Source organism: Pararge aegeria, chromosome 14, assembly GCF_905163445.1.
Source record: "Pararge aegeria chromosome 14, ilParAegt1.1, whole genome shotgun sequence".
NCBI lineage: Eukaryota > Metazoa > Arthropoda > Insecta > Lepidoptera > Nymphalidae > Pararge > Pararge aegeria.
In genome coordinates this window covers 1,344,124-1,367,368 of record NC_053193.1, presented here as the reverse complement: position 1 = coordinate 1,367,368, position 23,245 = coordinate 1,344,124, and the positions used below count along the sequence as shown (strand labels likewise).

At 36.9% G+C, this 23,245-nt stretch overlaps 1 protein-coding gene across 1 annotated transcript in view; it reads right to left on the bottom strand.

Annotated features, from left to right (window-relative positions):
* LOC120629103 (protein winged eye) overlaps window positions 1-23,034 on the bottom strand; it is a 146,211-nt gene extending 123,177 nt beyond the window's left edge. The window contains exon 1 of the mRNA XM_039897865.1: window positions 22,422-23,034. The gene's annotated coding sequence lies outside the window, so the exon portion shown is untranslated. The remainder of the gene's footprint in view (window positions 1-22,421) is intronic.
* Window positions 23,035-23,245: the final 211 nt, after the last annotated feature.

Below are 23,245 nucleotides of genomic sequence, written 5' to 3'. Positions count from 1 at the left end.
GCGTTTCGGTACTATGTCGCGTAGAATCCGATTAGGGGTTTGGGTTCAATACAACTTCAACTTCAAGCAACCATACCCTTAACATGTTAGCCCGTTACCATCATACGACTGCATCCTCTCATTAAAAAACAGGCGTTTTTTCATTTTTTGCTGAAATATAAAACAATAAAATCAGTGTTACAGGCTTCGGCAAAAGCATAATTAAGCTTAGTTATTATTTTTCGGAACTAGACACGGAAAGACAGGAAAAAAACGAGTAAGTTAGGAGATACCTGGGCAGAGCTCCGTTGAAAATGCAGGATAAAACCGAGGCACTGTTTTAGCATTTCACAACGACGCCTTTATCGTTAGCAAGGCAGAATAGTTTATGACATTGACCCGAAAGAAGAAAAGCGTGCTTATTCCCGTGGACGTGTGGGAATAAGTGCGGACGGGTGAGCGCTGAGGTGGCTAAAACATATACACAGACGAACTCTGTCACAGAAAGCTCTACTATGTGTTCCCGTTTCCACTTTCTCACAGAAACTATTTAGATAATAGAGTTAGATACGAGTTCAACACACAAACATTTTTGCTATGGTTTAGTTTATCAGTGTCTGGGTGTTTATTCGTTTAAGTAATACATAAGTATTTATGTTAAACGGATGTATTTTATTCATAAAAATATTCATCAGGGGCTAGATGGCAATATGTGCATTGTCGTAGTATATTTATTTATTTATTTACTATTTATTTTTTTATTTATTTTAGATGCGTGGGTAGAGCTCCGTCTGGAAATGCAAGACAACTCTGAAACTCTGTTTTATCTTTTCACAAAGTCGCCTATAACATTAGCGAGACAGAATAGTATATGACGTAAGCACGACAAAAGGGACTAAAGAATAGCGTTCTTACTCCCGTGGACATGTGGGAGTAAGTGCGGACACGTCAGCGCTGAGGTGGCTAAATAATATGCAAAAGGCAGCTGCCAATAAGCGTCGTAAAGCTGCGGAATAGTCGTTTTTACAACGCGTCGTTTTTACTGCCCGCCGGGACTCTAAAGTTATTTACTAAGGCCGAGTGGCTTGAATCAGGAGCAATAGCGATAAAAAAAATCTGAGCAATTGTTCATTGTGAAGTCAACATCTGATGCTACGCTGTAGCGAAATGTGCTTTTTAGAAAATCTGTTTGGTGTGGAGTATAAAGTTTGAGGAAGTTATTAATTTCACCGAAGATTTAACTAGTTTTGTCGGATAGAAACAACTAGATGGAAAATTGCGGTCACTGAACTGGTTATTGGGACGCCAATCACAACTAAATCCCAACAGCAAGATGCTAGTGTATAAAACTACCATAAAACCTATCTGGACTTACGGAATACAGTTGTGGGGAACTGCCAGCAATAGCAATATAGATATCCTGGAAAGATTCCAGACCAAAGCTCTGAGAACAATGTTTGGCATCCCTCATTGTATAAGTAATAGATACATATACTTCGACTTCGGCCTAAAAACAGTTCGGCAGGAAATAACCCAACACAGCCTGAAGTATCAAGAGAAGCTGACCGTCCATGTAAACAAACTGGCACACGCTCTAAGTGGAGAAGATGCTCTTCAGTATACCCGGCTAAAAAGAAGTGACATACCGAGCCTACATAAAAGATTTACCACTTGACAACAAGAGAGTCGTGTGAAAAGAATTTTCACACAAGTGTGGCTCTTGAGGAAAACATAAACTGAGAAATCAAACAAAGAAGTGGCTTATTGTTGGAAAACAGATTGCCATGAAGCAGAAATCATCAAAAAAAAAAAAAAAAGTTTTGTCGGATTATAGCAAATTAAGCTAAATATTTATATTAAGGTAATAGCGGTATACAAGTCTGACTTGTAAAATCAACAACTGAGGATGAGGTGATGGAAGGGTGCGTGGAGTCTTGAGAGAACATTGAAGAAAGAAAATCTGTGGTGTGGAAAAAGATTAGGAAAATTATTATTTTCAGCGTAAAGATTTCAAGATCAAGAACGGCAGGACAGATACGGATGAGAATTAGCTTAAGGTGCATGTAAGATGTATATTAGATGAGCGCTAACTCGCCAACAAACTGGTTAAACCATTTGGCGAGATATATTTTATATCTACGAGCAATTCTTGTATATATATAATTGGAATCTCGGAATCGGCTTCAACGATTTTCATGAAATTTAGTATACAGGGGGTTTCGGGGGCGATAAATCGATCTAGCTAGGATTCATTTTTAGAAAATGTTATTTTATTCGTGTTTTTCGGTAATAACCGATTTGGTGCACGGGTCAGCTAGTTTTTAATATAAATTTAATAGGTTAAGTATTTTGGAATGGCACATACGCTATCTTTTAGGATTGTAAATAACCCTAGTAAACTCCTCCAAAGTCGAGGGCAACAGCAAGTTGCATAAGTACTTTATGAAATAAAAAGAAATAAAGAACTAGCTGGTATCGAAAATATCATAAAAGGAAACCTCAGTATCTAACGATGTTATCAACCTAGTGATGCGAGGTTTTTAAAAGGAAACAATAAAAACTCTCTTGCTCTTGCATGTGTATTTACTACTTCTTTTTCTTTGGTGTACAATAAAAGTGTATTCATTCATTCATTCAATAATGGATTATTATTGAATGAATGAATATAAATCTCTAACTGTTATCACTTACGCCGCACTGTAAACTTTTCCCCATCAAGTCGCCCGCATTGACGAGTCAAGCGCGAGCGGCGCGTTATAGAACGATATAGTCAACATAAAGCATCAACAACGTATAATAATAACCTCTGTTCTCACCAACCACGCTTAATAGTGATTTATTCACTAACATCTATTATATTTATAAAAAAAAACAGTTTCCCTGACAGATTTCGGTTTCGGTCAATCTCCAGACAGATTTTCCAACTACGCGGGAGATATTATACCTAGTGCACAAGTGTGTGCGCAGACACTCATAAGACAAGTGCACTTTCTTAGCTCTAACTCTCATACCATCATCAACACTCATTTGCCCTGACACGACCGGTAAGGCATCAGGCCCAGGACAGATTTCTTACGTGCTCTCCGAGGCACGGAGGTGAATCACCGCCAATTTCTAAACACTGGAAATACGAAGCCAGGACCTCGTACCTCTTACTAGACCAAGGAGGTAGTGTCTTTGTTATTAACACTACACTAGCTGTTATGTCGCTGACGGCTTAAATTTGTCCTAATTTAAAGTGCCACATTTGTCATGGGAGTCTTCCTGTACTTAACCTCTTTTTTACAAATATTTATCGATACTCAAAACTGACCCAACACTAGTAACGAAAAAATGTTATACGAAGTGTACTTACTGCCAAGTAGAAAAGCGAATAGCATAACTATACACCTATATGCAATGCAATAGGTGTAGTAGTGTGTAGGCAATGCTCGCGCACTGTTGTGTGTGTTTGTATGCGAAAGTGTGTTTGTTTGTTTGTCCTTACTTTACGCCCTAAATTAGCAACCGATCGACTTGATTTTTAGCATAGTGTTAGTTGAAAGGATGGGGAGTAACATTGACTTTTTATCGCAGGAAATTAACGGGATTTGTTTATAACCGGTAATAAACCCGACGAAGAACGCGGGCAATAACCAGTATGTAAATTAAAGCACCAGATTTAAGCATAGCCATAGATTCGTATCCACCAATCCGCACTGAACCAGCGTGGTGGACTAGGGCCTTAACCCCTTCTCATTGTGGGACCCGTGCCCTGTAGTGGGCTGGTGATGGGTTGATATGATGATGATAATGATGATTATAGACTCGTAACAGATACCTAACTAATCTAAAAATAAAGATAAAAAGAATATTTTATCATGCCAGAAATATGTCTCATTTAACGCGTTTATAGAGTCCTGAAATATATTAAAATATAATTTGTTCTCGTAATTTGAAACTGGCAAGTCATTCAAACTAATATGTCAATAGTGCTTAGTCGGTTACTGCCACTGAAAACACACCCTTATTCAAATCATATAAGGGTTAGATTGGCGTGCGAACCTTAGATAGGTGGAAACACTAGTAAACCCTGTTTCCTGCGAGATAACACCATGATGGATCGTTTCCTACGGATAAGGGATGACGGTTCGATCCCACGTAACCAGATTGCGAGATCTATTGCTCTTAATAATTTATATGAAACTGTGGGTCTTGTAAAAGCGGGAATTTATGGCAAGTCGTCACTCCGGTTTAGAGGCAAAATAGGTTTGTTGGTCAAAGTTATGGTTTATTGATGACATTAAAGTTTTACCATTGGCTGATAACATGTTTTTTTAACAACTTTAATATAAATCTTTTTTTTTAATTCCACTACAGTTTAGGCCTTGACTGCAATCTCACCTTGTGGAAAGAGATGATATAGCGGACTAAGTTGTTAGGGAGTATGGTAGTCATAACCCTAATCGGTTTCTACGCGATATCGCACCAGAAAACTAAATCGCTTAGCGGTATGTCATTGTCGGTAGGGTGTTGTCTACCCACTGCCGAAGCCTTCCACCAGACCAGACCAGAGAAAATTCATAAATTGCCTATGCCAGGCATCGAACCCAAGACCTCCTCACAGCCGCTGCGCCAGGGGTATATTGTAAGACCGACTTTACTCATTCCTATCTTAGAACCTAGCAGGAATTTTTGGGGTTATCTGTGTCAGATTGTATAGTAGGAGGACATTATATTAATTATTTTTGTTCACAAGTTCCATAAAATATATATTTTTTTATTCCACTACAAGTTAGCCCTAGACTGCAGTCTCCCCGGATGGTAAGCGATGATGCAGTATAAGACGGTAGCGCGCTAACCTGTTACGATTATGCCAGGTAATATATGTTTAAGTGGGGGTATCCAAAGGGGGTTTGTAGCACGTAGCTCATCGGAAGTTAATTAGTGGATCGACAAAGGAGTTAAAAGGCAGACCGTGAATGTAAGTTGCATAATGCATTAGGCCGCGTGTCGTAGGTAAAGCACATGTAACCTCTACTTTTTTTTCGTTTGAGGAAAAATCCCTTCGGAATTCTATCTGATGGCTGGGCGTGTGGACTCGCAAGGACTAAAACATGTGTTACCGTCTAATGCGACCAGTTTTTAAGCAGCTCTTTTTTAACTACCGTGGCAAAGCGGAGAGCTTTGTGGTTTTACATGGGAAGTCCAGGGTCTGAATTTTCTATGTGTCTGCTCTGGTTGGAGGTTTTGGCCGTGGCTAGTTAGCACCCTACCGATAAAGTCGTACCGCTAAGGGATTTAGTGGTGCGATGTCGCGTAGAAACATATTAGGGGTATAACTACCATACTCCGTAACAGGTTAGCCGGCTACCATCTTAGACTGCATCACCTCACTCACCCCCAGGTGTGAATGCAGTCATGGGCTAACTTTTAGTGGAATTCAAAAAAAACCACCTACATGACTGCAGAGCGTGTCCGACACGGACGGACTAAAATATGTGTAACATGTAAACAGTTTTTAAGAATTTCGGTAATTTAGATGGTCTGGTCTGGTGGGAGGCTACGGCCGTAGCTTTCCACCCTACAGACAAAGTCCAGTACGCTGCCGCGTAGCCGAAAATTAGGGGTAAGGGTTTAATATAACTGCCATATCCTCTAATAGGTTATCTATCCCGTTACCATGTTAGACTGCGTCATCACTGAACAGCAGGTGAAATTGCAGTCAAGGGCTTTTAATAGAATAATAAAAGAAACAAAGTGTCAAAACCAGAGGTACATTTTTTTCGTTCGGCGGTTATACATAATAAGTTTTTTTTTGTATTAATTGACGGATTGAAGCGGTGATAGCCCAGTGGGCAGAACTTCGACTTCACTTTCGAGAAGCCGAGTTGGAATCCCAGCACGCACCTCTAAAGTTCTGTGCGTGCTGGGATCACTAGCTTCAACGGTGAAGGAAAACGTGAGAAAATTTGCATGCTGGAGAGTTCTCCATAATATTCTCAAGGTGTGTGGAGTCCACCAATCTGCACTGCCAGTTTGGTGGTCTACGGCCTTAACCCCTTCTTATTGTGGGAGGAGACCTGTGCCCTGTAGTGGGCCGGTAATGGGTTGATATGATTATGATGATTTTCACTTTTGCGCACGTTGAGTACAGGCTGGCAGGCTTGGGTATGACCGTTTTGACGACTAACAGAGCTTCTAGTATTTTATTGATCGAAAAGAGCCGCTGCTGATAATTTATTTTCAAAACTAGTGGTAGAGTCATTACAAACAGACGGACTTGACATATCAATAGATAGCTACTTGATATTTAAAATGTAAAAGTAAAAGTCTCAAAGAAAAAGGTACACTGTATTCACATTTATGTCTATGTCAACCTACTCGACTTCTTTGTACAGATGTTTAGATAGACACCTAATTAGTACGCGAACTACAGAAATGGGATGCAGTTTCATTATGATGTGTACGAGGTAAATGAGAGCCATTCAAAATCCCCTGTACGGAGTTACGAATGACCATAATATCTCGACGTATCCATAATAAGCCACAGAAATACTTAAAAGAGACTCACTATAATAATTGTGGGTAGTTAGTCTGTTACTTTTAGTTTATTTTATTTATTTACCCATTACCGGCGCACTACAGTCCCCAAGTCTCCCCCCCACAATGAGAAGGGCTTAAGGCCGTAGTCCACCACACTGGCTCAGTGCGGATTGGTGGACTCCACACACCTTTAGGAATATTATGTAGACCTCTCAGGTATGCAGGTTTTCTCACGTTGTTTTCCTTCTCTGTTGAAGCAAGTGAATTACTTCAAACGCACATAACTTTGATAAGTCGGAGTTGCGTGCTGGGATTCGAAGTCTCCGAATGTGAAGACGAGCTCCTTCCCAATGCGCTATCACCGCTTCCTTTGTTATTACCTACGTCATAATCTTAGCTGTATCCCAACAGGGGGTGCAGTTGTGGGTCAAGTGATGGGCCCAGGCCTCTTAGCAGAAAGGGGTTTAAGGAGGAGTTTACGTCATGATCTTAGCTATCCGAACAGGGGGTACAGTTGTGGGTCAAGAGATGGGCACAGGCCGGCTATCTCTTAGCAGAAAGGAGTTTAAGGTTTGGACCCTCCACGATGCTACAACGTAGGTTGGCGGGTTTTATGCATGATCATATTACATGCTAGACATTATGGCTAGGATTGTCGACTTATCGGGGCCGTGTTAATTCCTTGATAGTTAAACAAAATACCTGGCAATTGAGGTTATGTTAAGAGGTGGGTATACGGCACACAACAATTACTCCACCATTTCTGGGATGATTTGTGTTCTATCGGACGCTATCAAATCGATCAAACGCTGTTTATTGTTAATTTTAGGGAGTGAGGTGCTTGGCTATCGTTGAATGAATGAGTACACTTATATTGTACACCACAGATAAAAAATAACAGAAAATAAGAAAACATAGAGCAAGTTAACGGGTAAGATAGCGGGTGCAATATGGCGGCCTTATCGCTACATAGCGATCTATTCCCGGGATCTAAATGTGTGAAGAACATAGCTATGAATAAAGGTAGTTCATTTAACTACATAATATAAACAATTCACAAAATTAAATAGAAATATTATTGCTCTACTAGGTAGCTTCATCTTAGTTTTAAGCTAAGTTAAGTTAAAGCCTGCGATAGGTCTATTTAATTACAGAAACTGTAAGTTTGTAATTTTCTAATAAAGTGCTTGACATAGACATAATAGGGGATAGTCTTCCTATATTTAAAAAAAACTAAAGGACCACTTCCTATCGCAATACTGTGGTACTGTTTAAACTTAGTTATTATTTTTTATTTTTTTTCCTTTACTCTTTTTTGTGTTAGTTTAGCTAGTTTTGTTCTATAGTATATATTGTCAACATTTTTAATATTATTTTATATATAATTTAGGTATTTGTTTGTTTAATTTATTCTAAATGTATGTTTTTGTTTGCGGTGCTAGATTCGTCAAGCTTATGTCGCAGCCTGATGGATCTTACAGCTTATAAGTACTCTCATGTCTCTCTTAATCGTTTTTTCTCCTTATAACTGAAAATATAGTTTTTATTTGCAAGTTGTGGCAGTCTTTAAGTGGGTCTACAATATTACATTTATATGTTTTTTCATTTTTTGTTTAGTTTTTAAGAGTTGTTGTTATAACCTGTTGATTGTCCCTTAAATAAATAAATAAATAAATAAATTGTGAATTCCTAAAATTACAAACTCTGAATTGTAGTAATAATGCGATTTGATATAGAATTTCGAGTTTAATATCGTACAGATATGGGATCTTGATACGTGCGATATTTAAAAAATATGCCCCGGTGAATTTCCTATCATATAATTTTTTTAAAGAAACCCAAACTTTGATAAATTCCTCATAGGTCTTTTCTTCTACGCAATCTACCCCAAACCACTTACGCCAAGCCTCGTTCTGTGATTTAAAATACCCCAATAACCTATCTCAAGAATTAGCCTATCAAATGCAAAAAAGATTTTACAAATCCAACTGGTACTTTTAGAGATTAGCGTGTTCAAACATACAAAAAAAAAAACTTCAGTTTTATTATAGATATAAATAGTTGACATTGGTTGTACGTACCTAGTAGGTACCCATATCTAGCGCAAAACCGCGAGGGGTGAAATTTTAGAAAATTTAATACAACCCGTCGCTACGTTACGGAGGGAGCTGACATCATCCGCTCCCGAGGGGCAACGCGTGCCCAAACAGCTGATTGCCGTCCGAACACCATAAAAAACCTTACAGAACACCCTCCACTCAAAACACAACCTTATTTCCAACACCTACATCCCATTTTACTACAGCAACACAAATCCGACCCTTATTTTCGCATCTCTAAACTATTTTGAACTCTACTTTTACAAGTTAACGTTAAAAATTGCTTGCGCTGAAACTTTACTAAACACGTCATCTACAGAATAAAATGTTTGCCATTCAGCATTTTCAACTTTAAAAGCGTTGAGTTAGAGTAGGTTTTTGAGTGTTAATATAAGTTAATGAGATAAAACCGAATGGATTTTGTGCATTTCACTTGGATGGAGGCCGTGCGAGGTAGATCTTGGTTGCATTCACCGCGCGGCAATACATGGAATTATCTGACTCTAAGATGGACGCCCAACTAGACCCTCACTGGTCTTGTGGTTCGTATGTTCATAAAGGCCAGGGTTCCATTGCCGGGTTGCATCAAGAATTGTTAAAAGCCAAAGTCACAGTCAAAAATATCTTTATTCAAGTGGGCCCATAGGTGGCATTTTTGATGCTTACATTACATGAGAATTACACGGTAGTGTGATGATGGTAATAACCATGTTCGTAAACTTAAAACTAAAGCTACGAGAGATCCAAACGCGTCCTGGTCTAAGAAGAAGCCCACAACAAACTTAGCCGGGTGTTTATTTTTTGTTATCACCATCTCACATTTTCATTTAAAATTATTAGAAGAGCAATAATTCGCACCCAAGCTTATTTATCGATTACGTAGTCCTTTATACTATAATAAGACTTTTCTATTAGATAGGGTACGATCGAAGATTGCGCGGATTCTAAGGTTTGTAACAACGAATCTGAAAGGAAGTCTACTGCCTAAGTTGAGTTTTTTGTCGGAAAACATCTGGAAACTTATTATGCTGGATTTAATTCATTTGTTAGTTGTTACCTATGGACGGCTTGTTAAGTAAGTTAAAATACTATTACATAATGTAGATTACATACTAAATGTAAATATATAATGAAACTAAAAAGACTTAGCGCTAAGCGATTTAGTATTCCGGTGCAATGTCGCGTAGAAACCGGTGAGGGGTATGACTACCATACACCCTAACAGGTTAGCCCGCTACCATATTTGCATAATCACTAACTACCAAGTGAAATTGCAGTCAAGGGCTAACTTGTAGTGGAATAAAATAATATGGCGAACCAAACTTTAGTGATATGTAGTCAAACATACGAACATAAACTTATGAAATTAGCAACACAAGTTTCGATTCAAAATAGTACGAAAAATATGCAAGTTTGATAGTTTAACATACATATACGGGTCGAATATGTATGTAAAACTATCTGATATTCTCCTTGTTTTAGAAGTCGGTTAAAAAAAGATGCCTATCCCATTTATATATATGTATTTAAAACGGAACCCTATGAGGGCGGGGTAACCAGTTTAATCGACAAGCGAACTTAATATTTCTTATTATTTTCACAGTAAAACCGATCTTTAAACCGAAACAAAAGCGTACGAATCGCGGGAACATATATAAAGCAGGGTAGTATAAAACAATATATAAGACAAATTATTTCCAAGTCACTTAAAAAATGGTCTTAATAGAAATTTATTAACAATATACGGAGGGGTCATTAGATTGCATGTTTATACAAAATTTATGCATACAAAAGTACATTGCTGCGCGCCATCGAAAATATTTCCATTCAAGCCCCGGGCGGTCCTTGCTTAATAACTAAGAATATTCCAGTCAAATAGAAATATCCAATTATGGTCGGCGTCACTAATAAAAGACAATCTTAGATTAATGATTGGTCAGACTAGACGCCGGCAAAATGCGGCAAAGAATACGCAAGAGTTGGCGTAATCGATTCAATATTTGGTCAAATAAGTTTTGTAATTGTAGTCACTTATGTGTATAGGAAAAAAACAACATTTGTTCAGCATAAAAAAAATATTTTATTTTGAGTAGGTACCTATGCCTACGTTCAGTGGCGTGCATAGAGGGAATGCACAGGGTATGCAGATTATATAAAATAAATCTTCAGTACGAGTTATAAATACTAAGGGTAGGCTTTTAATAACTCTTACAATGTCTATCCTTTAGTTTTTTTAGACTGGAGATTTTCTTCATTTTATATCATCTATATACCCTGTGCATACCCTCTATGCACGCCACTGCCTACTTTAGAAACACTTGCAAAGCAAATATGTCTGTTTTAGTGACTCTAAGACATCGTTTCAATTTATCATCATCATCGTTATTAACAAATTAATAGAATTGCCTCAGCGTAGAATTGTGCATTTAAAGAAGCGGATTTAGATATTTTTTTATAATTTTCACTCTGTGTTAGAAAACAGTTTTTACGTAATCCTCCTTTGTATTTTTTTAAAGTGTGTATTCTCTTTTTATTATTAAAGAACGATTTAATTACACAATGACTGCAGGGTTAGCCTGTATGGTATACAAAGTAGGTATAAGTTATAATACTATTATTATATTTATACTAGATAATATAAGGCATTGTATACGATGTTGGCTTCCTATTAAAGAAATAAACAAATAAATAAACTTAACACTGCACGGGTATCTTCTCCACGTCTTAAGAACATTATTAAGACCTCTCAGGCATGCAAGTTTCGTCGCAATGTTTTCCTTCTCTCTTATAGCAAGTGATTGCTTTAATGCAAACGTATTATATATATATACCTATATTATATAGCTCCAAAAAATTACACGGGATTGAACAATAATATATTAAACAAGCGACGCAACATATCGCGCGAATAAAAATCTTTTTCATGAGTCGAAATCATTTTTATCATTTGCTTTGGAAATTTGGCAATATCTATATGACCGGGGTACCTCAAGAAGGTTAGAATCGAATATGTTAAAATAAATATATCTTTCTTTGCCATCAATTACGCGATTTCACCGAATATAAATGGCAAAAAAGTTATTTATGTACACTTGCTCATAGTTATCCGCTATTTATACAACATATTAACATATAGTTCATATACCTATCTATATTGTAGAATTTGTGGGAAACTATGAACAAATAATTCCCACGATATTATATATTTTTTTAGTTTTTGACTTTCGGTTGTCATTAATTAGGGTTACGGGTTTAATATAACTGCGATAATACGAGATTGGCAGTTAGCCTCTACCGTCTTAGACAGCATCATCACTTGCTAAACTCGCCGTTTCAAAGACGACTGCGTTCTGTGTCCGAGAACCAAAACACTACCGAAAGCTTCAGCTAATAAAAAATAACGGACAAAAAAACCCTACGTATTTTGAATCTTATCTTGACTATTCCATTCAGCCAGACTGCATAGGAACAGAGTAGGTCTAAGTAAATCCAGAAGCAAAAGAGTTTTTTGATCACTCTCTGGCACATCAATTTACTGTTAATATTAAAAACACTATTATTGCTCTCACCAGGTTGCTTCTTAAATATTTTCAAGTGACAATGTGAGATAGATGGTGATAACAAAAAGAAGACCCGGCTAAATTTGTTGGGCTTCTTCTTAGATTTGTGTTTTAAGTTTACGAATGTAGTTATAACCATTACTACTCACGACTATGAAATCAAAAATAAACGCATCAAAAGTGCCATCTCTGTGCCTATTTGACTTTGACTCTATGGAAAAATTGACCGTGTGATTAAATTATGTTATTTCGTAACAAGTATTGTTGAAATATAAAATGTATTTATTTATTTAGGTAATGAAATATTTTTTACTTATAATATATACTGTATAAATGCACCACAATATTTTCTGTATTAATTTTATTTTCCATTGGTTGCCTGGAAGAAATCGCTATCAAGCGATAAGGCCGCCGGATTGTATACGTTGTTTTGTTATACTTTTCTTTTTTTATAATAATAAAATATATACATATATATAATTCATTCTTTCATTCATACAAACCAACAAACACATCAAATTTTAAAACCTAGCTATTTACTTGAAATTAATTTAATGTTTAATACCTATACGGTGTCAACTAGGTACTAGGTTAGTATTTATTAATACAGCGTACAATGAATTGACAAAAGGTCGTTCTTCGATGAGGTCATGCTTTCAATACTTGGTATAGCTAACTATATGTATAGACTGCAGAAACCTTAGCTTAGCAATCGTACAGTACAGACGCGAATGTGAAATGCAGAGTTGCACATAATGTCGAGCGTGCACCGAAGTTCGCTTCAACGTATTAAAACCACTAGGTTTTTGCCTCCAATTTATTGGCGCATTCAGCGTGAAGCTTACCAAGTTGCTAAACATAACATGGCTAGAAACCAGAAACACCAAAAATGAAAATGAATTTATTAAAATATTAAAAATATACCTGATTGGGAAATGTTTTGATTCAATAAATGATTTTATGATATTGCGGTTTAAGAAATTTATTGTTTTCATAAGAACAGTATTCACTTACATGAAAACTTAAGCTACATTATAAGGTTTGCTGAGATTGCAAGTCAGAGCTTGCTATACAAAAAAAAAAGACTTAATTCAACATGCCAAAATAATTAATTCACATGCAGCTATCCGTTAAAAGTATACAAAAATATGAGGGTAGTGTGGTACCATTGTAATGACTAATAATAATATTGTTTATTGCTCAATAAAACATGGATACAACTTACATTACTTCTGCACAAAAGGTATAACTTATATAATTCTTATAATTTACATAATATACAGAAATCAACCGTCCCTAAGCTAGGTATAAACCTGTGTTTAAGGCGACAGTGCTCTCCTTATAAACATTAATCTTTTTAACAAAAACAAAGATATTAATTAAGATATGAAGAGCCTCACCAATCAAATCAGTTTACCTACTATACTATGTCCTACTTATGTCTTAGTAATTCGCGTATTTAATTCTAAAAATAACTTGTCATTCATACGTTACATTATAATTAAACTTAGAAATCATGTATTTTAAACTTAACATTATGCATTGTGTTAAATAAATTCAAATACGAATTGAACCACTATTATTACTTCCAGAGACACCTGTATGACAAATTTGGCGCTTCAAATGGGGGCAAAATTGAAGCCGTCATTTGTTTAGTGACAACCACTTCAGTGTGTTGATAACAGAGGTCAGTGTCCTCAACTCACAAAAAAACTGTATGTAACTATATCTATGGATTGCGTACATAGAAAGGCGAGGGCAAAGCTTAACGCAACGACTGTAGAGCAAGTAACTTTAGGACAAATACACATTATGTAAGTGACGACCCGCTTCACCGGGTGCTTTTACAGTCGGACTTAAAATAAGATGTAGTAAACGAAAGTTTCAATACGTCATTCCGCAAAATAATGTGGCCAACCCTATCTTAATTATGTAATACATTTCACAGAAGTTCCGATCAAAGTTAAAACCACCTAATTGTAAACGGGCTGCGTGTATGGAGAATACAATATCTTGCAGAAATAATAACATCATTATTTCTACAATATTTATTAAATTAATATTTTTTTAGTAAAAATCAATTTAGTGATGAAAGCCACACCCACGTGGCATTTTCCAATTGATGGAAACGAACAGCTACAAAAATAATTAAGCTAGTGAGTATTTTTTATTTTAAATAAATATTCCAATGAAACTCGATCTGAGCCGACCACGACCTAATTGCGTCTTCGCGCCGTCTCGTCGCTTACGTCACGACCAAAGACAAGTTATCTAAGTCGCGAACGTACATAAGCTGACACGAAACTAATCATTCCAATTAATGGACATCCATCGCTGGGTATTGATCTTATGAAGAGATTTCAAAATCTCATGGTCCCGTAAAGTCTCTGGCAAAGTGGAAGGAAAGAGATTACGCGACCGCATTCAGATGCGTTGGTCGGACCAGATTCGCTGCTTGCTCGACACTACCGTCTACGATGCTCGCAAAGTTGCTGGAGATAGAATGATCGTAAGAAGAAAGTCATTAATATTCATGACCCTCAGACATGAGGAGCACGACTGAAGGAGGAATGCATGTACTAGATGTTATTAGTGTATTCTCTATGGCCTGTAAAAAGCGATTTCCTGCGACTCGTGATACTCATGTTAGTTGACTGTACGATTGCTAAACTGCGACACAGTCTAGGCATTGAGCAAAGCCGTACCACCTAGTGATCGCAGGCGAACTTCTGAATACCTTTTGAATGCAGTTCGCAGTTTTTCCTTTTCTGTAGTTGCCGGTATTGAATTCAAATACAATAGTAAATATCTTTTTCGTATCTATTCTGTACACGGCTTGTGATAATGACTTCAAGATTGCTGATAACTGATAACTTAAGAATATTGGATAAAAACTATTTTAGCTTTACGACTTCCGGTACAATGTCGCATACAGTGTGTATCTTTAATCTCAATCTATCTGTACTAATATTTTAAGTGCGAAAATGTGTCTGGTTGTCTGTTTGTTTGTTACCTAAGTTCTCCTCAACTGCACTGATCTTTTTGTAACATATAATAATACAATCCCTCTAGACAGGCACTTAATATACTTTGAAAAAAAAAAACCTTTTTTAGGTGTACGTATTTTTTGTTTTGTTTTTAAGTAGGTATGTCATAGTAAATGTTGTTCTTTTATTTAATAATGTTTTGTTTCTTAGTAGTATTTTATGTTTTTTTTGCGGGCCTTTTTGCTTGATACAAATAAGTAAAAAATAAATCTGTATCGTGGAGCGCCTATTTGTACATACTATGTTTATATATTAGTTGACAGTACCCTATTAAGGCCAACAGACATTGCTCTGTCATTGCACTCACTTGCAGTTTAAACGTCATTCATAATCCGTGCTTTTTAATCGCGTCCAAAACATCCTTAGTTGCAAGACTGTGGTTTTTCCGTGTTTTGGACGAAGCGCAAGAATACGAGAAATTGTTCTACTATTCTATTCTATTCTACTATTCGGCAGGGGCAATTTGGGAATTTTTATTTTCTGAACTTTCTCTGGCTGGTCTGGTTGGAGGCTTCGGCTGTGAGTTGTTATCACCCTACCGTCGAAGACAGAATAAAAAAAAAATAAAAATTGTTTTGCACCTTAGCGGCCTTTAGAGCCGATAGAGATATTGGCTGGACATTTAGCCCTGCTGGTCTTAAAGAAGCCCGTTACAAACTTTTTCATCATCAAGGGACTATAAAAGTCCATTGTCAGGTATATATAGTAGTTAAAGTGCATTACTTATATGCAAAAACCTTTCTCATAATATGTGTTATTAAAAAAAAGGATAGGCAGTGCTTTTGTGCATATATAAAGTGCACACCACTTCACCGTACCTTGGTGATTAATTATGTGAGCGAAGAATTAAAGCTCTCTCCCATGGTTGTTGATCGCAGTTGACGGTAGTGGTAGCACGGAGGACGCTGCTATTCGCCTCGTACTACCCCCGCAGGAAGAGGAGGGGTGGTGACAATTGTGTTCTCATCTGCCGTCACCACACAGTAGACGTCTGGGAAGTATACAACGGGTTCCCCGGACGTCCAATAAAGCCAACGAGAGGGACATGCCGTGGTGGTTTTTAGTTCGGGTAAACGAGTCCTACATAAAGCTTTTCCACCACGACAAAAAAAAAGTATTATTTTCTTAACGGCAGCGTTGTCCATCAGTTTCTGTCTGTTTTATATACAACGTGTAAATGAAAACCTAATAGTTTTTGAGTAAAAAACTGCCATAGCTTTTACTGAAAGAGATCAGAGACAGCCACACGCATCACATGTTAAATTAAAATCATGTCTCCTGTAACTTTATTGGGCGTAGGTACTATGCGCGTGTCAGTCTTCTATCTTCAATAGGGTTGTCATAAGTAAACACTTGACTTCGTTTGTATATTAAATAAAAATGCTCCTTTTAATTTGATATTTTTACATGGTGATTCCTTATGAAGCATACTTATGCATCCTTCAACATTATTTCGTAATTCGGTTACACGTTGTATATACAGATGTTATGTCTGTCTGAACCTATAATAACTATGAGTCAGGACAATCGTAGAGTGCAATAAAATTGAAATACGGTTACAGTTAATCGCGACTGTAGTTTATGGTTCCGTCATCGAGCTCTGGAGCGGTGGAAGGAACTCGTATTTCACCGAGTCTAAACGGGGACTGGCACCGTGTCATGTGGGAGTCCGCTTTTATAGTCGACTAGCTGTTTGCCGCGGGTTCTCTTTCCTTGTTTTCCCGGGATAAAAGTTTCTAAGTCTCTGGCATGCAAGTAAAACCTCTATGCAAAATCTGTTTTCTTATTATCTTGCTGTAGCTATCCGTTATTCGTCCGCGTTTATTACGGTTTTTTACAAATCCCGTAGGAACCGTAAGTTTTCCTGGGATAAAAAATAGACTTTGTTTCTCTTCTCTCTTTCAACCAATAAACCAAAAAATAATTTAAATGTTCGCTTAGTTAGGGTTTAATGGTGCCTTTTTATATTAGGTTATATATTAGGTAGGTATTAATCTGTATACACTTATAATCAAGATGAAGAGCTTTTTGTTTTGTTTGTTTATTTTGTTTGAACTCGCTAATCTTTAGAACTTGTTGGATTAAAATGATCATTTTTGCATTTGATATTTAAATTCTTAATTCAATTCAATTCAATTTTTTTATTTGGAAAAAATATGCTAGGTAGGTACTAAACACTTATATTATAGAAGTTATCATCTTGTGTGTTTCACGCATATTTTGTCGTTCACATCTACCTGCAAATATTGAGGTAAATTAAAAAGCATGATATTAAGTATTATGTCAGTATAGTTAATTAATTAAGAAAGGTTACACACTATTAAACATCAAGCTGCGACTATAGGGAACAGAGAAAACGAAGTAGTAGCGCAGGCGGGTGATGCCAAAAGTTTTAACGGGTGACTTATCAGAAATTGTACCTATACGGTAGACGACGCGGGGAGCCACTAGTAAATAATAATTATAACTAGAATAGTAGGATAAAACGATAGATAGCAGAATGACATATCTAAATACTATTTTAAGGTAGTAAAGTTGTGATAGCCTCGTGGTTAGGAGTGGCTTCACTGTCGAGGCGGGCCGAGTTCGAACCGCGGCACGCACATCTAACTTTTCTAAGTTATGTGCATTTTAAGCAATGAATTATCACTTGCTTATACGGTGAAGGAAAACATGGTGAGTAAACCCTTATGCCTGAGAGTTCTCAACTAAGTCAAAAATATCTTTGTTCAAGTAGGCCCATCGGTGGCACTTTTGATGCGTACATTTCATGAGAATGACACGGTAGTGAAATGATGGCGATAGCCATATTCGTGAACTTGTCGCGTCCTGGTCTAAGAAGAAGCCCACAACAAATTTAGCCGGGTGTTTTTTTTTTGCTAACACCATCTCACATTTATAATTATTAGAAGAGCAACCTGGTTACCAATCCGCACTAGGCCAGTGTTCTACCTACACCCTTCTTAAATGGGTTGATAATGATGAAAACAACAACTTCATAACAGCAGTGGCGTGCAGTAGTATTCTTACCAGGGTATTCATACATAAAGTGGCAAAAATCCTCCTCCTAGACGAGCTATATTTCAATTTAAGGGTAAGCAGTGCTTTTGTGCATGTATGAAGTGCACGCCACTGCATATCAGGAATAAGTTCTGTGACATTCATTAATGAAGCAAAACATTTAATATCAGAGACTCTTCGTTTTGTCGTTTTAACTAGACTCATGGGTAGACAATGTAAGTGCAAACTATTCGAAAACTCAAACAACAACTGTCAAGTGCCGAGTAAATTGTTCACTAGATAATATAATAAAGACAAAATGTTTTGGTGGTGAAAGTAGCCATAAGTTTACGAGGTACGTAAGTAAGTTACTTAGTATTTACCTGCAGTAAATACAGTAAAAAGTAACTTACTATGTATGGTAGGTATGCCTGTAAGTTAAAGCGACCTTTCAAGCGAAATATGAGACGGTATTGATTCGCTTTCGAGCAGCAAAAGGTAGCATAAACAAGAGGGCATCGCGTTTTAGCAAGGTTCAGGTCGTTTTAATAATAAACTAATTAATATCAATTTAAACAAGAACCCTCCACAAACATTACAAATTATGATTATCTACGCAAATAAAAATATACCTACTCTGCATGGAAAATATTTATTTGTACCTATTTGATTGAAGATAAAAACAAAAACAAAATTTTGTTAAATTAAAAAAAAATAGACATTATAATGGACCTTATAATGTTGATATGGATGTGACAGGAAGGGATAGATAGATACGAAATATAGGCGAAAGTTTGAAATTAGCGCCAGAGACAAAAAATGATGAGTAAATATGTAATGTAATGAGGAGGGATGAAAATTATATACGCAGAAGAATGTTAAATATGTGGGCTAAGCTGTTAAATATGACACCTAAAATTTCTCCTGTTCTGACACTCCTATAACATTTCTTGCTAAGAGTAGAAGAAGATAGCTAATGTGCAGCCGGTACCCAAAAAACGGAGTCGGACTGACTCGGCGAACTATATGACAATCACGATCACCTCAATACTCTGCAAAAAGCACGGAGCAAAAAAGAAAATAAGAGCAGAATCTAAAGACCTACTCTCAGGCCGCCATTGTCGGTTCCGCCTGTTTAAGTTCTACTCGTGTGAAACTCAAACGTTTGGGCTGAATCCATCGAGAAGGAGAGGACAGGAGAAGAGGACACGGAGAGGCACTATACTGCCTCTCTAGATATTTCTAAAACCGGGTATGGCTTGAAAGCCTTCGTATCAATCTTCCAGCAAACAGACTATTATCGAATCTGCATGACTGGATATTGAACTACTTGAGCAAACGATCGAGAAATAGTCATTGCTCGCATCTAGTGGATGTTAATCCTAGTTTTCCTTAAGCTACGTGATCTCAGAGAGATGACAGAACGCTTGAACTCCATCCTTTAAGATGTTTTCTGTTTTGAAGCCAATTTGATAAAGTTAAAAGTTACTAAAATGCAAGCGTGTCTGCTTACAGATAAACGGAGTACTTTCAAACTGACTCCAACTTTCGTGGTATATATCCGTTACTATCTAATCAAATTGATTTCCTGGGTGTTGGTATCTCAGCTAACGTAAACTTCGGCAGAAACAGTACCCAAATTGCCGCCAAAAAACTTGGTCTATTAAAGTCTAGCGGTACTTCAAGCCACACAAACTGGTTATTTTATATCAGGCTCAATTTCGGTCGTGCATGAAGTTCTGCAATCGTGTTCATGATGTCTTCGCTAAGTACCAGTTGGCCGCTTTAGATGCTTTGGATCGTCAAGCCAGGAGACTTATAGGCGAGGACTCACCACATTTGGCTGAACTCCAGAGTCTTGATCATCGCCGTAAGGCAGTTTGGCTACAGCTGCATCTCTAATAACGTTTTTAAGTACTATCATTAATTCATCGTACCTGTTAGTTGGGAGGATAACCTTTTTTTTAATTAGGTACTTGGAATGGAAGTGCCTAACTAATTTAGTTAACTTTGTGTGATTAACAATTATTTATTAGTTGGATACAGGATACTGTATCCGTGAAACCACTTACAATTTAAGGTAACTATTAGTTTAATTACTACCTATTTCCCTAATTTATTATAATTCCTAAGACTAGAGAGGCTTATGTAGAAGAGAAACACTCGTGCCAGTCAGATTCGCGCATTCAAGGTTAATGAAGACCGCATCATTGCTTTCCATCAGGCATGATAGTTGTCAAGCGCAAACCTATCATTATGAAAAAAAAAGTACAAAGTTATTTCTTTACAAGCCTCGGCTAGAATAACAGTGCACATTGTCTCGCAGTTTGTAAGAGGAAAGGTGATAAGAGAAACAAATCATATAACTAGTGCCCAAATACTTTCACCGAAATATATTTGGTAAAATTCTTCGCAGAGCTGATGATTTGCTAGGTCGCTAATGAATCTACCGAATCCTATGCTTCGAACTGGTACTTTGCAGAGCCATTTCGTTTAGCCAGTTTGTCTAGAGACGATCGAACGTACGCTTGGATATAAAGTGAGAAGCTGTTCCGGAGTACCACTAGATCTCATAGAGGATGCCACATTTCTTGCCAGCTGTGTTGAGCGTGTACGGTATGTTTAGAACAGTAACACAACAGAACGGAGACACTTTGGAAAGACGGAGTCAGGAAGGATGGATTCTGTTATGCGCTGAGTAAACAGGCTAGCGTTTTGGTAGAATTAAATTCGACATGATTCGGAAGACGTTATCTTAGTATATCTATTCACATATAATCACATTTCAGGTCAAATTAATACATTTCAATAACAAAACCTCTAAAAATCTCATCACACGCTTACTGGACAAAGGATAGGAGGCTTTTTCTACATACCCTAAGATACTGGGTTTCAGCAGATCAGTCGTGTACAGAAGAAAAAGCAAAGATGGGGAAAATGGTTTCTGAGAGACACCTAAATTGATTACCATTTGATCTTACGCGAATCCATCTAGGCTTATGATTGGTCCCTAAGGAAATCTGATATCCAGTTTATAAGGCTAATGGGTTTCCTTGTGCTTTTGACCGGGTCCGGCATGATTGCTTAATGCTTTCATGCCAGACTCGGTCAAAAGCCTATATGACACATCAAGTTAATTAGCAAGCGCTTTAATGTGCTTGTGCTTGTACTAAAATATCTCCTGGTCCTTGGTTTTGACGAAAGCCATATTGTTTGTAGAACACACTCTGCTTTGCTTCCAAACCTTCCTATGGCTATTCTACTTGGTCATTCACAATTTTTTTGGTGTCCTGAACTTTTGTCACTGTTGCGCTCGAACATGTTCGCTCTCTTGCTTACTTGGTCATTAAGAGTTCAAAGCAGTAAGTTTTTCACAAAATAATGACCAAGTAAGCAAGAGAGCGAACACGTTCGAGTTGCGCTAGTGACCAAAGTTCAAGACACCAATAAATTATCGAGGCAATGGTTTTTAAATTTATTGCAATATTATTTATTTATTGTCTTTAGAACTTAAAAATTTATGGATTCCTAGTCCATATAAGACTTAGGTATTATACCTTCGTAAAATTACAGTATGCACAGTAATTAATTGTTTACCGATTTTTCTCGAATCATCTTGATTTTTATGGATATCATAAGCAAAAGACTGTCAGTATGCAAGGTACCTACCTACCTACAAGGTGCTTATATTGGGCTTGAAGTATATATTGAAGCAGTTAGTTGTTTCTCTATTTTTATATTTTCTTATCTCTATGTTTGAACAATCAGAACTACTGACTTGCATAGTATACTGGTTGTGCTCTCCAGTTGATAAGTATAAGATGTGTTTATTGAATCTTGTATGTAATAACTGCCTTAATCTTTGAGGTAGATTTAATGAAGTAGCTAACAAAGACTGGATTTTTATTTCAATCAAAAGTTCACTTCAAAAAAGTTAAAGTCCTGATGTTTTTTTCAAAACACTTATATTTTAATAACAAGGCAAAGATCAAAAACAGTTCACGTAGTCAATCGTAAAGTCCGTAAAAGGTTTGAATTTAGAGCATGGAGTTCTACGAAATAGGAACCAAGTTTACCGGGCGCAATGACTTCGGCGTCGAACGCATTAGGCCTATCGGAACCAGAATTGCATGGCGTGCTATTTAACGGAACATTTCAACAAATAACTTAAAAATAACTAGTAAATACTGCTCATTAAACTCTACCCTTACCTTATTAGCAGGTTTAAATCCACATCCACGAAAAGAATCCAAATATAATGGCACAGTAATAACTAATTTTTCGTATATCACTACACCTCCCTTTCCAATTATTTTCCAATTATTCACGTTCACTGTTTAAAAACAGATTATAAATCACTTAATTTTTTGTAAACACTGAAATTATGCAGGTTATTCACAACACTTCACTTGGTAATCCGATTTTTTCTAAAAATAAACGAAATTAAGTGTATTCCAAATGAGTCTATGTCTTCAAAAATTCGTTCTAAAGACAAATTAACATATCCCTAAACGCTAGAAATCGATTTTAAACAGGAAAATTAACGAAACAGTCGCGTTCTAGCGTGTTCCATTCGGATCCTCAAAACAGCTGTCCGGGAGTAGTAACGTCGAAAATCGATAACAGAATCGTAAACCACCGTAACACCTCACTTATAACTTCTATTTTACGCACGATTAATGAATTATTATTAATTTTTAATTAACGCTTACTCACTACTACTGCTATTATGTTTTATTACTGATACATCTTATTTAAAATTTATGTTACAGATATAATTGTCTTTTTTAATGCTAGCAAAAATTTCTAGTTATGGTTGATTAAGTTTTTGTGATAGTTTTTATTTGCTAGCCACATGATAAGGCTGAACGCACGCGGTCGCGTTTGGTCGCGGACTGACGGCGGCGGGGACGCGGGGTGCGGGCGGACGGGAGGCGGAGGGCGTTACCGAGACCGACGCCGGAATGCTATTGTAGGCGAACTTGCCCGCCACTTTTTTTTTTCTCTCTCGATTCTGGTCAAACAAGTTTTGTAT